The following is a 16,069-nucleotide window of genomic DNA, read 5'->3' on the forward strand; positions in this document are numbered from 1 at the left end:
TAATGGGACAAACGGACATAGAGTATAATTGGATTGCGGACACCCCACACGGTGGGAAAATAGTTCGATATAACTACGTAAACCGCCTGGGTCAACGGCTAATTCGCTTGTGCTATTGGACGGTTGTGTACTTGGTTTGGGGCAATCACTACTGTGATTAATTGATTTAGGAACATCTCATACTCTTTGAAGTATCAAAAGTTCCCAAATCAATCAATCAAACTTTGAAACCAACCACACAGCTGCCTAGGGGCAGAGTATAGCTGGTTTGCCTATTGTCGCATGCTTTTAATAAGTTAGGCAAAAATTCAGGTATATATGCAAAGATTTAAAATGCAAAAAAAAAAAAAAAAAAATACACTAAATCGACTCAGTCGGCATATTTCATAAACTTTACCTGATCAAATGGCCAGGCGATAATGTTAACCCAGCATCCGGGGAAATACAAAATAAGTGATTGTTGAATTACCCGACTTCCCAGTCGGTAAAAAGTACAAAGATACACGGCACACAGGCCGGAGAAAACACTTGACATAGTGCCGCTGAAAACTTAAGGCTGGTGGGGAGGAGGCACCGTCTGGGTTTGGTTCGGAGGGAGGTCAGCTTCAGTTTGCTCAGGTTGAGCCTGGTTAGGGTCAATCGGAGCTTGGTCATTTGGATTTTCCCCCTCATCTTCCTCGTCTGAGGCAATCTCAATGCCTTGGGAGGAGGCCCACTCCTTGAAAGGAGGCGGCGCCGGCTGGTTTAATTGTTGGGCATCATATACCTCAGTGGCATACTGATACCTCAAATTGAAGTACTCCCAGTCGGTTTTTGGATCAATGAGCTTCCAATTTAGCTTCATGCACTCCTCGTAGTCTTTCTCATTTTTCGCCACCAGCCGCTCCTGCTCCTGCTTAAGCTTAGTCCCATGCGCCGTCTGCATATTGGCCATATCAACTTGGAGCCGGTTGACGTCCGTCCTAAGCTTGGTGTTCTTGGTGTCAGCTGCCTCCAAGGCCTTAAGGTCAGACCTTGCATTTTTAAGCTCATGTTCCAGGGTGGTGACCTTGTTGTTGGTTGTCTCCACCGCAGCCGTGAGCTCTTTGATAAGTTCCTCCTGTTTCAACTTTATGGCTTTAGTTTCAAGCTCACCAATAATAGATCGATATTCAGTAGATTTAAGGGCATTAGTCGTCCGGTTTTTGGCATCTCTTACCTCCTCTTGCTTTCTCCTAAACGGGACTTTGAGCATGTCTACCCTCAGCATCGTCTGTAGAACACAAACGGAAAAGATGTTAAATGAGAAATCTAAAAAGCAACATTTTCAAAATGAATTTAGTTACCTTAGCCAGCAGGGCAAGGATCTGGTCGAAGTTGACCTGCTGCAGCCCAAGGACCCGGTTCTTATTAGACCGGGAGAGAGTTCTCAACATCCTCCTAACGTACTGCTGGATGTCTGGCCATCTCTGGGAGGTATCTGCACCAGAAGAGGGGTTTTGTAAGGAAGCAGCATAGACGACACCAATGTTGTGCCGGCTGCCTGGCGAATCTCCCGATTGAGAAGTCTGGGATTTGACTTGTATCAAATAGTCATGCAACCATGGGAGTTCAAAGCAGCAATTCATACCTTGGACTTCAGGCTGGGGGTTCTCTGCACCCACAGCCGCTGTAGAATCGGATACAGCACCGGGTGGCATGCCACCCTTCGGCGTCTCAGAGACGTCCGACTCTTTGCTGCCAATCTCAGCGCTTTCGCTGAGAGCTTTCAGAGCAGCCGGGCTTTTTCCCGCAGTTATTGGCCTTTTTTTGCCCAGACGACACTGAAGAGACCGTTTGGGTTTGTTGACTCTTGGCCACTTTGACGGGTGTTTTCTTAGAATCCTCATGCCTAACTCGTTTGAGCATCTTGGTGATCGACCTGGGAACCACCTTGCTCCCACTGTGAGACAGGACAACCGGCAAGTTAGTTCGGTAAAAATAAATCTTTACAAGCTATGAGCACAGGCGGGCCTTACCCCATCTTTCCTGGCCGCCGCCTGAGCTTCTTTTGTTCCAGAATATCCTTTTAGACCTGAGTGGCAGATTTGGCAGGCATCTTGTCGGCGTCAACCATTTTCAAAGCAGTTGCTGGAAAAGGAAATCAACCAATTAGATAAATGATGAATCGAGAAATGAAAAGGCAAACATGCAAAATTTCTGGTTGAACGGTTACATACGTCTCTCAAACATTGTACTAAGACCACAAGCGGAGAGAAACGTCTCGTTTTTTAGCCACTCCGGATGAGGAATCCAGTATTTAGGCACAATTATCTCGGTGCCAGACCCGGCTTCATTATTTCCATCCAAGCCTTTTTCGAAATGTGTGGGCGGGCATAGTTTCTTCCCAATAGAGCCGGATCCTTATTATACCGGCGGAGAAACCGATTTTGGCGCAAAGTAGGAGAAGACACCAAGTAGAACTTCTACCTCAAATTGCTCCATTTAGACGCCTTGTCAAGCGTCATCATAAAATCCGGGTGAGTGGTCAGAGTATACCACGCTCCCCACCCGCATGGGACACGGCTCATATAATGCATATGAGCAAACGCCTCAAAGCTAGGCGTCACATTCTGCATTTCGCAGGCGGCAATATAGCTTAATATGTTAACCCACGAATTGGGTGTAAGCTGCCATACGCCTAACTCATATCCACTTAGGATGGCCCTTTTTCCTCGGTGAAGGGGGAAGCGGAGATCGGCTTTGAACACCGCCTCGTAGCAGCCGAAATAGTCACCAGCATGCTCGATATCATCATCCCAAGCCACCGTCGCCTCCAAAGACGACACCCTTATGTCCCAATTGCCCCCTATTGGGTGTTTATCATTAAAGGTCTCAAAACTACCCTCTAAGGTGGCAATATTTTTGGAGGACATGTCTGTTTCGGTTGGGTTGGGTATAGACGGCGCCTTTGCCGCCGGTTGATACTCATAACCGGCATCCTCTTGATGGGAGCTGGATGCCTCAGAGCTGGACCTGTTAGTGGCTTTTTTGCCATCTGACTCATTATGAGGACTTTGAACATAGGCGGATCCTTCGCCGTCTAACTCTTCTAGAATCCCATCACTGGAGTGATGGGGGCACGCGGAGAGAACTCTGCTTGCTCATCCGATTCCTGATGCTACCTGTCTGAGGTTACCTCATCAGCAGGCACTTTCATAGTGCGCCTTCTCCTTCTTGGCTTTATAGCCGTCTGTTTAACCCTCGCAATTGTGTCCTGCACAAACACAGAGACGGTGGGATTCGAGGATGAGCAAAATAGGTCCATGCACCCAGAAACGACACCCCTAGTCCTAGACTCAGCCGCTCTAGGCTGACTACTGTCCTAGGTTGTGCCGTGTGTGTTGATGGTTAATCCATTTATTGAAAAATTATAAAAGTACAAACGAAAAAATTTGAAAGAGTTGAAAAGAGGAGAGACGGTTACCTCTGATTAAATTATGAAAAAAATGCCTCAAACGATGACCAGCTATGTCCACGAAAACTGCAGACGGAAAAATTTCTGAAAAGCAGCTATAAGCGGTAACAGAGTGTCTCTCTCTAAAAAACTCTCTGTCTAGACTTCCATAGTGCGCTTTCTCTCTAAACTTTCTCTCTAAAAAAAAACAATGAGGGAGAAGGAGGGGGGTAAAACCCTATTTATAAAGGGGTTAAAACGGGGGCATCCCCGTTACTTTAACCTAATGTGAACCGTTTGTTAATGTTCACCACTTACAGGGGGACGCGTGTCATAGGCGCCCCATGGCCTGCCACGTTATCCTTGTGAGGGGCAAATGTTTAGGGTAAAAATACCATATACACGTGGCCCAATCAGAGAGGGACACATGTCATTCTTAGATAAGTCCAACATGGACCACTCCCCAGCTGATACGTGTCAGCCTAAGATGAAAAATGGAATGGCGGCTTTCAAGGCCCAATTCTCGAGAAAAGTAAAAAACGGCGCAACCCATTAGGTCAGAATGACCTAATGAACGCGTATTCTAATGACTTTATAAATAGGGAGATTTCCCCCATTTTGGGGATACCTTCATTTATTACAACATATCTACATTATCTCACATCAGAGAAAACACCTGATTTCGAAATCCGAGAAGATCTTACTTTTACCTTTTCCACATCTTTTCATCTTCTACGACCAATACTAACTTGATCGTTGGAGGCGGAGCTCCTACCAACCGAACTTTCCATGTTTTGCAGGTACAGACTGCGTGGAATCAGTCTTGGTGAAGTAACTCTCCCGAGGGACCAAAAAACACCCGAAACAGGACGGATGTTGGCCTGCCATCCCCATCCTCAACCCAGTGGGTACAAATTCAAAACCATACCCGTCTCATCCCCAACATGGAGTTCTACACATATTTATTTTCACTCAAGACCCACCTAATCCGCCCCTCTCAATATAATACATAATATAGATTATAAAAAAAAAACATGGATAATATTACACATTTATTTATTTTATAAGTTTATTACGAAGTATTATATTTACTACGAAGTACTTTATTTTGTTATATATATATATAATAATAATAATAATAATAATAATAATAATAATAATAATAATAATAATAATAATAATAATAATAATAATAATAGAAAAGTATACTCCCTCCATCCCTTAATTATATGTCTATTTTTTTCTATTATTTGAGTAATAATTAAAAGAAATAGATATATAATTAAAGGACGGACGGAGTATAATTTTATTTTTTAAAAAATTATGGATGCATGATACTCTTGCCTAGAAATAATTTTAATCCCCATTCCCATCACCCGCCAAACCGGAAGCAATCCCTACCCTAGTGTAACTGAGATGGGGGAGGTCAATTTTTTCATCTATCTTACTTGACCCGCCCCATTACCATCCTTATTTTTAGCCCAAATAAACGGCTGAAAACGTGACAACTTATTCGCCAAAATCTGTCTCAACTCCCAACCCTCAACCCGGCCCGTAATGAGGTCCCTAATTAAGGTAGACTCGGAAATCAATTCAAGCACTCCCATCACTTTCATCTACACATTTTTCTTTATTAAAAAGAAAAAACAGAAAAAGAGAGAGCCACATCACAAAACCCAATATTAAAAACGTGGCAACACTCGTTTACCACGTCGACTCCCCCAACTTCCCCCCTTTTTTTCTCCCTCCTTCATTTATAGTCTCTTCACTTCCCCAACACTCTCATTTTCTCTCTCCTCAACCACCCATGTCAGACCACCTCCACAACAACAAACGCCTCTCTCTTTCTCTCTCCTCCCCCTCCAAAAAAGCCAAACCCAATCAACACGACGCTTTCTCAATCGACGATCAAGACGAACCAGAACTCCACCAACAACTCATCTCGAATCTTCTTCTAGCTTCTTCTCCTACTCAAACGACGTCGTTTCCTTTCAAAGTCAGGTTCGTTTCCTACCCTTACCTCCCGCTTTCTCCCGTTGAGTCGTCTTCTTCTTATGTCACCATTAATGGAAACGAGGAGACTTGCGGTTCGTCGTTTTCCGACGCTGATTCTTCTCTCATGGCGAGTGTTGATACTTGCGCTGGTGGTGCTCGTGGTTGTGGCGGTTTTGGGTTTTTGAGTGTTCAAAACGGTGACGTTTTTGGGTCTGATGGAATCAACAACAACAACAAGAAGGTGTCACGTGAGGAGGAGGATGTTGATGGTTGGGATTGGGGTGAGTTTTTAGAGCAAGTTTTAGAAGAGGGTAAAATTAATTAATTACTCTACTTTGTCTAAATACTTAGTTTAAATAGAAAGGGGTAAATTTCTTTTGGGAAATTCGAAAAGAGTCGGTTCACATTCTGTGAATTTTGGGGTTTTTACTGACTGTTAATATTAGTTTTACTGCGTGTTTTGCTGGAATTTACGGTGCTAGGAAGGTGAATATGGTTAAAAAAGAAGAAAATGAAGGCATATTTTGACTAGTAGTACAAAAAGTCAAAAATAGTTTTTGTAAATAAAAAAAAAAAAAAAAGGATTTTATTGAGAAATTTTGACTACGTTGTGAAAATGGAATGTTAGTAGTATGTTACTAATGGGTTTAATTTGGTTGATAAATTATTAATTGCGTAATTAGGTCCATTTCCATTTTACGAAATACTAACATTAGTATAAAATATAAATGTGTACATGGGCAATGTAATGTAGCCATTGAGAAGTCGTGACAATTTGTGATTGTGAATGTATGTGATAGATTAGTGGTTTATCGATTCACTACTATTTTAGGATGGCCGATTAAAACTCCAAATCATCGACTCATCAAGTGCATTGTTATGTACTCGTAAAGTTGTAATGATGTTTTAAGACGATGTGATTATAAATAGAATGGGGATTAATTTTATACTGCACGTCTACACACCACCCTGTGTTTTATAAATTATGCAACTTCAGAGATTAAAAGATAAACATGATACTTTAATACTGCACGTATTACGCAACTTAGATATTGTTATTAGGGGTGTCAATCAGGTTTGTAGTTCGGTTTTGGGTTCGGTTTATCGGTTTTCGGTTTGTAACGGGTAGGTTTTTAACGAGTTGGAATTATTATCAGGTCAGTTCGGGTCGGTTTTAAATAATTTCGGATCGGTTCGGTTTGGTTTATTTTTATTACAGTTTCTTTTCGGGTTGGATTCTAATCGGGTTGGGTTATAATTGGTTCGGGTCATAATCGGTTCGGGTTAAATTCAGTTGGTTTAAAAACGGGGTTTGTCAGTTTAAAGCGGGTTTTGGGTCAAAACATATCGGACCCTAATCGGGTCAGGTTGTAAACGGTTCAAGTCATAATCGGTTCGAGTTAAACTCAGTGGTTTGACAACTGATTTTGCAGTTTTATAACGTATATCTTCTAGTATATCCTCAACATTCTTTAATTAGTTATTCCAGTAAATCATATGGAGTATTAATTAGTTGTTTAGCTTTATATCTCTTTTTGGTATAATGATTTTCAGGATCTAATAATAATAACAAATCTTTAATACAATATAGTGTTTCATAAGCCATTACTCGTAAAAGGACGATAATATTTTAGCATAAGAGTTTCAATGCCATCAAAATTCCAAACCTATTCAATGTAAATATTTCGTAATTCAAATTAAACCCTTTTGTTTTACTATAGATAAAATATACCAAAAAAAAAATAAAAAAATCTACGGTCATAATGGGTTACAAAATTACGGGTTATAAAAAGTTTGGTTATAACTGGTTACGAGTTGTAAACAGTTCGATCATAACTTATTATGGGTTATAAACGGTTCGATCCTAACCAGTTACAGGTTGTAAATGATTTGAGTTTATCGGGTTTTTGTCGAGTTTAAACGGTTTCGGTTTACAATAGGTCGGGTTGCTATTGGGTTCGAAAGTACTCGGTTCAGGTTGTTCTCGGTTTCGGGTTGTATCAGTTCGGCTTGATAACGGGTACGGTTCATTAACGGTTCTTAAACATTCGGATCAGTTCAGTTTCAGGTTTTAAAAATAGGGCCGAATCGGTTTACGATTTTAAAATAACAGTTTCTTAGCGATTCGGTTCCTTTTCGGAACAGTTTGAAACGATTCAGATTCATTAGTTCGGATCGGTTTTTGACAGCTCTAGTTATTACCAAAATATTCTAAATATGGTTAGCTATTTACTTGCAAGTTGCGAACATACACATTCTTCCCTAAGGCCTTGTTTGATTTATCTTATTTTTTCTTATTTAAACTTATCTGATCTGATCTGATTATCTGATTTGACTAAATTTTTACTTTAAGTATACCATAATCTATAAGGAAAAAATATATCAAGTGGGATCTTGTTAGATTCGTAATAATGTGTATTTTATTAATATGTAACTTTCATAATTTTTTTTGTTACGGAATGAAAGGTAATTAGCGATAAAAAACTGCACATAAAATGAAGATCTGATCTGAATTTATTTTTTTTGATCTAATCTGGTCTGAATTTTTTTTTTTTCTTCAGAAATAAGTAAAAAATAAGGTGAACTAAACAAGACCTAACTCACTAATCAACTTTATTAGTAAGAAAATATAATTGAAGCTAATTAAAATTTTAATTTGTATCTAAATGACATATTTCTACAGCATTATTGCATTTGAGGAAATTAACTAGATTTATTGAAGTATTTTATAGGTTAGTCGATCAGTGTTACAAGGATTAATGAGTTAGTGTTTCAAGGATTACTTTGCTTTTTACAGTGGCCACACGATGTGTTTTGGCCAGACGTACATATGCGTTGAATATAGAAACATTGTTTAAATTTAAACTAGTTATTGGCATGGGCGATGCCCCGAATCATTATAAATTTATAGGTTTGATCAAATTAATTTAGAAGAGTTAATATTGAACAATATTACAACAATTAAATAAAAATATAATAAGAGATTATACATATGAAAAGTTTTTCAATCAAATTAAACATTATTATATAGCATTGAAGTTAGGCCAATGAAAAGTTTTTGTTAAAGAGACTAAACATCAATACAATTCAATATGGTGAGAGAAGAGGGGTGACACGTAAGATGACATGTAGGCATGTAGCGCATATGTGGCACATGGGTGATATATGTTATTAGCATGTTGTGTTGGAAATAATGCAAAGAAAGTTCTTTATTTTTGGAGGAAAACTCTTTGTCCCACATTGGTGGGATAAGGAAGGTTTTACTAGTTTAAATATGTGTGTTTGTACTATGATGTTTGAAGTGCTTTCCCTATTGTTGTGGGCTAGAAGGGGGCATCCCCATGCGCGCGCCGCCGCCGTCTGGCCGGTTCGGTTCGTGTTCGTGGCACGTGCGCGGTGTGGTGGGGCTACCTTTTTGGGCCAAGTCGTAACTGACGTTCCAGTTTTTATGAGATCGTTCAGTTACGAAGCCTGCAACAACGTTTGACTCGGTTTTTTGAACGTTTGTAACTGTCCCTGATTTTACTCCAACGATTTATTCTGTGGCTTGATTTTCTCCATCAGTTACGATTTTCTTCTTCTATAAAACTGAGTTTTTCGTGGCTTTTGAAAACACACAGAAACATTTTCCTTTCTCTTTCTCTATTCTTCCTGTTTTCCTCTAACTTAGTTCTGAGCATATTATGAGTTCCTAATTTCTCTTTTTGAGTGCACATTAAGAGAGATAGCTGTGTTCAATCTGGGGGAGCAACGCCATCTCCGATTGCACCATAGTCAGGGCGAATTTTGCTTCTAAGACAGTGTTCTAAACACGTCACAACTTTATTCATACATTAAACAAATTCGGCCCACATACCAATTTATATAATTTCTGATTTTACAGTATTGTCCCCATAAGTTTTAATAATATTATAGATAGATTTCATTTGTATTGGGATCTCTGAAGATTTTTAATGGACAAAGAAATGAAAATGAAAGGGGTAATCAATTATCCGTTAAGCAAGAGGTATTAGTTGTTTATATTAGTTGAATTGACTAAATGATTGTACTTATTATATGTGTAAAAGTGTCTAGTAAAGAATTGTTAGTTGGGAGCTAATATATTTTGTAATGACAAACAGACATTACTTATTCTATTTCTTTAAGTAATTCCTATTTTAAATAATAGGTCCTCCTTTTTATTTTCTTTTATATTTAAAAAAATTAAAAGATTTTCTTAATTTTGTAAATATGTCGTTCTTTTCTTTAGTGAAGTTTTAAAGAAGGGTAATGTTATATGTAGCCCTAAGGAATATATATAAGTATTAAATATACTCTTGGAAATTGTATAAAATTAGGAATTCATGACAAAAACACGCGTAAATCTGTGTTATTAGGGTTTATATTTTGATGATTTCTTAACTTTTTACGATTTTCAAGTGTAAATTTAATGCTTATATGTAGCCCTAAGGGCTTTGTATAATATTTTCATTTAAAGAATGGTATAAAGTTCGTAATTGGCCAACTTTAGGATAGAATAGTTGTACTTTTTTTTTTTTAGTGTCCCATTTGGAGTTTTTGGCATTATTCACTAAACATACTTTGACTAATGATTGTGAATTATACATAAGAAAAATGTAGATGATACTCCCTTCGTCTCACAATACTTGGAATGTTGGTGCAATGGTCCTTGAGATTGCAGTGGTCCTTGAGATTGCATTTGGTAGGAAAAGACTGCATGTTCGATTACTAGCAATAATAATAAGGAGGGAATTGAAACCTAACCATGCAAAACTAATTATCAAATCCGAATTAGCCTAAAAGGTAAACCAAGTGGATAACAGGGAAAAAATACTTTAATACGTAGTTTAAACTTTTTTGTATTATTCATATTAGGTATAAACAACGGTTGTCTATATCCAATGTATAAACTGATTGCATCGTCTGTTTGTATTTAGCAATAAACTCAAATATGATCCATCTTTATTATTCTAATCTCAAAAATAATTACTTGTAAAAAAACCTAAACAACACATTTCTCACCATAATTGAATTGAAAATTTTTACATTTATATCTAACATTTGTTGTAAAGGTTTAAAAGAACAAATTCTTACAAAAGTTTAGTACTTGTTTCCACCTTTAATTTCTTAAATGTAAAGAGATAAATGTGAAAAAGAATGTGGGGTTTGGCATTAGCTAGTGCCTAAAGCTAAGATAGATTTTTACTCTTTTTGTAAATCCTTGGAAAATGGTCATGAACTCATGATTCATGCCAATTTTGTCTTCTTCATTCACTAGAGAATTTGCTGCTTCGTTCTTTTTATTTTTAAAGACAATGCCTCTGTCAACTAAACAGTACGTACTTACAATTAAAGAGTGTTTCACACGGCAAATATTTATTGATAAGTGTTTTACCGGTGTTTTGTTGTGCCACGTTAAATTGTATAGTACTACCCCACTAATCACATTTCATGCCTCAAATATTAAATTGATTAGCACGAGTACTTGTTCTTTTATTCAACTTTTTTCTTTTTTTTTTTTTTGAGATTTATTATAAGCTTTACAAACTACATGTCTGCCAAACCACTAACATCTTTAGAGAACATTAGATTCATTACACAACCTAATAAACAAACAATATACATAATGTTGCACATTATAAAGTCAATGAATTTCTTCATATGAATAAAGGTGATGGTGAGCTCAGTTATGTTCAGAATTCCTTTGTCCAGGTAACTCTAAGTTTAAATTTGGTTTTTATATCTCAATATTTACTAATTGTTTAATTTTATGTACTCCTTGATCAATTAAGATGATCACTTGTGTAATTGTGTGCAATACTCTATTAGATTACAATATTAATGTCTATTAACCACGTCTATTTTTGTAGATATGATCCGTAAAAATTCGATATCTTATGGTTAAAGTCTTTTTCCTTACCATAAAAATAATTAGGAAATTTTGATATTTGCTACCAGGGAAAACACCTTGCTTTACATTTGCTAACGGTTAAATTTTTTTTTTTTTACTTTGCTACCGCTTAAATCAGAGTTTGTTAAAAATCACTACCACTTAACGGAATCTGTTAAGTTTATTCAAAAAAAAAAAAAAAAAATCAGCCACCATTAACAAAACCCCAACCCCTCTCGTCAGCCACCCTCCCCCTCCCCTTGCCGGTGGCCGACGCCCCTGAATCGAATCTCTTCCCTTCCCGGCTTCCCCTACCCAAAAACTGAAACCTCTAACCCTAAACCACCAGCCCGGAACCACCCTAAATGGGTTTTAGGGTTTCGGGTTTCTCTTATGGTGGTTTTGGGTGGCTGGGGAACTCCTTTACGCGGCTGATTGCTGCTCTATTACGGTGAAGAAAGATGCGGGTTGATATTCCGGTGCTATGGTGGCTGATTGGTGGGTGATTTGCGGCTGTTTTGCAGCTGACGGTGTTTCCAGCATGGTTGGGTGTCGGTTTGGGGGAAGGGAGAGGATAGGGGTAACTGATTAGTGGCGTAAGGCTGCTAGGTAGTTCGGGTTGTTAGTTTGGTCGTTTTCGGCATGGTTGGGTGTCGGTTAGGGGGAAGGGAGGGAGGGGGTGGTGGATGTAGTGGTTGCCGGCAGCCACGGGTGGGGACGGCATTGGGCAGCGTTGATTGGGAAAAGGGAGGTAGTTGGGGACGGAGTGGTGGCTGGACGGTGGTTGGGCGCCACTAACGGAAATAGTAACAATGTAAGACATCAGTAGTGATTTTTAACAAACTCTGATTCAGGCGGTAGCAAAGTAAAAAAAAAAAAAAAAAAAAATTTAACCGGTAACAAATGTGAAGCAAGGTGTTTTCCCTGGTAACAAATGTCAAAATTTCCAAATAATTAAGTACATATAGATTATAGAGTAAATAAAATCATGCATGAATGTCATGTGATGTAGGTTTTTCCCATAAACCTCTCTGTTAGAGTTAGTGCTTTAAAGTTAGTTATTAGACATTTAGTTTTTAATATTGTTATTTACTTAGTCAAACTAGTAAGTTAGCAATGGTAGTAGTAGTGGGCTAGAATATTGGCACTATCAACAACAATCCCACGTAATTAGGATTTGCATGCCAATTAGTTGCTTTTTATTTATTTTGTGAGTTACATTTGTAGCCTATAAAAAGGCATGACTCCATTAGAGTATTTGAATGAGAATGCAGTAAATTTATTTCAACGTTTTGCTTTCTGTTTTTTGCATTGCATTCTAATTCCAACATGGTATCAAGAGCCAGGTTATTCTAGGGCTTGTGAGGTTTAACAAATTTGTGAGTGTTCATTAAAAAATAAAAACCAAAATGTCCTCAAACAATTTTTCTCTTTCAATTCCCATTTTCAAAGGTGAAAATCATCAATCATGGGTTGTTAAAATGAAATCTTATTTAAAAGCTGTGAGTTTATGGGATGTAATTGAGAGTGATATTGATCCTACTTCTCTTCCACAAAATCCCACACTAGCCCAAATCAAAAAATATGATGAAGAGATGGCTAGAAAGCCACAGGCACTTGCGTGTCTAGATGGGGCCGTGTCGGAAGAAATTTTCACAACTATTATGAGTTGTGAATCTCCCAAAGAAGCATGGGAGAAAATTAAAGAGGAGTTTGAAGGAAATCAGCAAACCAAATAAATGCAAATTTTGAACCTTAAGAGGGAGTTTGAGATGATGGGAATGAATAGTAGTGAAGGTGTCAAGGAATACGGGAGTCGACTAATGTCCATCGCAAATCAAATCAAATTACTTGGTGGAGAATTTGACAATCAAAGAGTGGTGGACAAACTTCTTGTTAGTCTTCCAAAAAGGTATGAAACTAAACTTTCTTCAATTGAAGATACTAAAGATCTTTCAAAGTTGACAATTTCTGAGTTGATCAATTCACTACATGCGGTGGATCAAAGGAGGTCCATGAGAAATGAAAATGGTGAAAATAAGAACGAAAAAGCATTTCTAGCAAGGTCTCCTTATCAAAAGGGGAAAGGCAAGTCCCTCCAATGCAACATTTGTCATAAAACTGGCCATGAGGGAAAAGATTGTTGGCGTAAGGGGAAACCTAAGTGCTACAACTGTCAAAAATTTGGGCATTTGGCAAGAAATTGTAAGTCCAAAGGTGAAGAGCAAGAGACCATGGCACAAGTGGCCGTGGAAGAGAATCTATTTTAGGTTGTGGGTGAGAAGTGCACCATGGAGGGAAGTACTCCAAAATTTGAAGAGTGTGTTTATGAGATGTGCATCAACAAGTAAACATTGATGGTTGATGATAATGTGCAACAACAACATTTGTGTAGATGAAGAGAAGTGCTTCATTAATTTATTTTTATCAAACTTTGAAGCAAAGGGGTGTGTTAGAGCGAGTTAGTGCTTCAAAGTTAGTTATTAGATATTTAGTTTTTAATATTGTTATTTACTTAGTCAAACTAGTAAGTTAGTAATGGTAGTAGTAGTGGGTTAGAATATTGGCACTATGAACAACAATCCCACGTAATTAGGATTTGCATGCCAATTAGTTGCTTTTTATTTATTTGTCAGTTACATTTGTAACCTATAAAAAGGCATGACTCAATTAGAGTATTTGAATGAGAATGCAGTAAATTTATTTCAAAGTTTTGCTTTATGTTTTATGCATTGCATTCTAATTCCAGCACTCTCATCCATTATCTAAAATAATGTATGTTTTTGTCTTTGTATAAGCTGTGACTTTTTTTTTACATTAATCCTAATGATTTAAAATCATCAAATGAGATTTCATTAGATTTGTATTATTATGTACTTATTAAATATATGAAACTTTCAATGAAATTATTTAACAAGATCTTATATAAATTAAACGGTTTAAATCTTTAGTTATAATGACTACAATTTTGAAATAATCATTTAAAAGTCTTCTGCAACTATATTTATGTTCATGTATATTGTTGTAACAGAAGGGAGTATGGCTAACGAACCAACATATATTAGAGAAGTCAATTGAATCTCTAATCTCGGAGAATAAAGGCTTAATAAAAGGTCTTAATGTAGCTGATTTAAGATGTGGAGTGGGCCCAGTTCCATTGGCTCTAGTATCATTGGTGATTGAAATCATGCAAAGGAAGTACAAGGAGTTGAAGCTTGATAGTCAAGTTCATCAACAACCTAAACTTCATATGTATATGAATGACCTTCCCTCAAATGATTTTAGCTTGTTTGTTTAAGAATTTGCTGAATTTGGAGGTTTTAAAAAGAAAAGATGACGACCGTGAGCCCTTGTGCTTCTTGATGGGTGTTCCCGGTTCTTACTATGACATGCTTTTTCCTCGCAACAGTTTGCACTTTGTTCATTCTAATTATGCTCTTCACAAGTTATCCAAGGTTCGTTCTATTTCTTCTTTTAATTGAGAGTATATTTATTTGTAGTCGATCAATCAATTTCACGACTTTTTAAAATGTATAGATACCACCAGCGCTTTATGATGATCAAGGTATGTCAATAAACAAGAAAAACATTTATATAGCCGAAACAAGTCCTAAACTAGTAGCAAAAGCTTATTGGGATCAATTTGAACAAGACTTCAACCTGTTTCTCAAATGTCGCTCCAAAGAAGTGGTATCCAATGGATTTATGCTCTTAACACTTACTGGCTCACCATGTTCTTCTACGAGTTCATCGATTTGGAGGTTGTAAGTGTTTAAACTGTTGACTAAGACCCTTCTTTGTCTTGTTTCAGAGGTCTTACACTATCTCCTCTTATCATAACTTTTTAGGAAATGTTACTCCCTTCATTTTTTAGGAACTGCTGATGCCAATAGTCCCAACTATGGTCGGTCATCTTTAAACAGTCACAACTATCAATAACTCAGAGTAGTTCTAACTTTAGGGGGATTGTTCTAAAAATTAGGACTGTTTTAAAAAGCCTACCCCCCCTCCCGGTTAAGACTGTTATGTGTTAATTGATAGTTGTGACCTTGTTGGCACCAATAATATCAATTTAATATTTTTTAATTGCAAATACTTCTCTAAAATGACTATTTTAAAATATAACACTGGTGTATATTTATAGATTAATATTTTTGGATGTCACACGAAATTATCAAAGATAGCTTACAATGGGTATTTTTCAGGGGTTAATCAAGGAAGAGAAGCTAGATAATTTCGATTTCCCTTGCTCTTTGGCAAGCACAGATGAACTAGAAAGCATAGTGCAAAAGGAAGGGTCATTTGCATTTGAACATTCAGAGACAAGGCCACTTGATATTGCATCTAAAATTGAGGACAAATGGGAAAGATCACAGATAGTTACCAACTTCATTAGAGCATTTTCGGAATCAGTAATTTCACATCATTTTGGAGACGAAATAATAACCCTTTTCCATGAAAAATTCACACATTGTGTATTCCAACATTTGGCTCAAGATCAGCTTGTTCGGCACTATGCTGTCACGGTTTTACTTAGAAAAGTATAAGCGTTATAAGAATGAAAAGAAATAAATACTCCCTTTGTTTCCAAAAGTTCATCCTGTTTAGACAATGATTGTCTCACAAAAAGACAAAATAATAAATAAAAACTTTTAGAGACGGAGGAGTATATCTCTTTTCGACCATTTGTGTATGTTGATTTGGGTTATCAAGTGTATTGTGCGCGTGTTGGATCCTTTGGCATCGATTCATCAATGTTTTGAGGTCGT

The 16,069-nt window shown here is 37.4% G+C and overlaps 1 pseudogene; it reads left to right on the forward strand.

The window, feature by feature from the left end:
• Positions 1-5,534: 5,534 nt before the first annotated feature.
• On the forward strand, positions 5,535-15,847 carry LOC145577778 (3,7-dimethylxanthine N-methyltransferase TCS1-like; annotated as a pseudogene).
• The last annotated feature ends 222 nt before the right edge of the window (positions 15,848-16,069 follow it).

This window comes from Chenopodium album, chromosome 14, assembly GCF_948465745.1.
Source record: "Chenopodium album chromosome 14, dcCheAlbu1.1, whole genome shotgun sequence".
Classification (NCBI taxonomy): domain Eukaryota; kingdom Viridiplantae; phylum Streptophyta; class Magnoliopsida; order Caryophyllales; family Amaranthaceae; genus Chenopodium; species Chenopodium album.